At 37.7% G+C, this 1,396-nt stretch overlaps 1 protein-coding gene across 1 annotated transcript in view; it reads right to left on the reverse strand.

Annotated features, from left to right (window-relative positions):
• Positions 1-965: 965 nt before the first annotated feature.
• The window catches only part of LOC138152641 (ketosamine-3-kinase-like), a 60,689-nt gene continuing 60,258 nt past the window's right edge, over positions 966-1,396 (reverse strand). Inside the window, exon 6 of the mRNA XM_069076673.1 lies at positions 966-1,396. This exon is cut by the window's right edge and continues 2,465 nt beyond it. The gene's annotated coding sequence lies outside the window, so the exon portion shown is untranslated.

Here is a 1,396-nt window from a genome sequence, read left to right on the forward strand (position 1 = left end):
CAAAATAGTGTCACACCACATCAGCCCAAATGAATTCCACTCAAGTCTTCTTTCAGTCAAAGAAAAACAAAATTAATTAAAGATCCACCATTTGGGTAGACTCTTAAGCAATCTGAGCATTTATACTGGCAAGTGGGCCAGACTGAATCTGAGAACTTTCATGGAAACAAGATGGACTTATATACTGAAAGACTGTGGGAGGGATCTAGGTGTAGTCAAGTAGTCTGGGGTGACTGGAGGAAGGATGAAGGGAGGATCTTGAGTCTAAGGAGAATCTTGATGGGACAGAGGTGACTAGAGGTAGGAAGCCAGTAACTAAGAGAAAGGAATTTTGATAGGATCAAGGGTGGGAAGTAGATGGAGGTAATCTAGAGGTAACAGACAATGGAGGGCTAGGCTAAGTTAAGGGTAACAGAAATTTGGGCAAAGCAATAACACAAGTTTATGGCCTCAGGTGAACCACCAGATCAAGTGGGAAGATTCAAAGAAGAGTTCAAGGAGGGTCCCAGATACTGTCAGTAGTATCAGGCAAAAGGTAGTAAGTGCCTAAAATAAGGATGTAGTTGTATGAGGGGAAACAAGTGAGTGGATGGGGTCCCTTAGTTATCCATTATGCATAATAATAGATGTAGCTAAACTTCAGGAACCTGTTTTTAGCTTGTACCATTAGTACATTTCCTCATAGCACATAGTACTTCTTTTATTTATTTATATTATTTTACACTATTTATCTGTATTCCTCTTTTCTGCTCTCATTTCTTACCTCTTTCAGTACTTTTGGGGCTTTTCTGATTGACTTTTACACTTTTTTTCCCTCCTTTTTACAGGAGATGGTTCTTTTGGAAGAGGGAAAGGGATATATCTGGAAATGAAAGTGATATAAAAACAAAAAATGTAAATTAAAATTTTAATAAAAGAATCTATTACAATGATATGAACAAGAAAGCAACAAGTCAAAACAGATCTTTTAGAAACAACCTTTGTCTATTTTATTATCATGCAAGAATGTTACAGCTGATATTTACCCAAGACAAACAGCAAAAGTAAATACATTGTCAGATATCACTCACTGAAACAGTGGAAAGATCATTCAAATTTTAGGCAAAAAGGGTGATAAGCATCAATACCATTTATTAAATTTACCACACTGGTTGTTGAGCTGAAAGGAGCAAGACAAAAGATCCCAAAGAGTAAAATATGGAAGTGGACTTTATTACTGTGGGACTGCTGGGTTCACATACCCAGATCAGACAGTGAGTTGGCACAGACAATGTGCCGGTTTTTAAAGAGATTCATTCCAATAGTCAGGTTACGGACCGTGTTTCCCCGATAATAAGACCTATCCAGAAAATAAGCCCTCCCCTTACTGTGTAAGATTCCTCTAAAATAAGCCCTC

The sequence above is a fragment of the Petaurus breviceps genome, unplaced genomic scaffold (genome assembly GCF_028583685.1).
Source record: "Petaurus breviceps papuanus isolate PSGF00001 unplaced genomic scaffold, PetGlider_PUasm1.0 90925, whole genome shotgun sequence".
Lineage (NCBI taxonomy): Eukaryota > Metazoa > Chordata > Mammalia > Diprotodontia > Petauridae > Petaurus > Petaurus breviceps.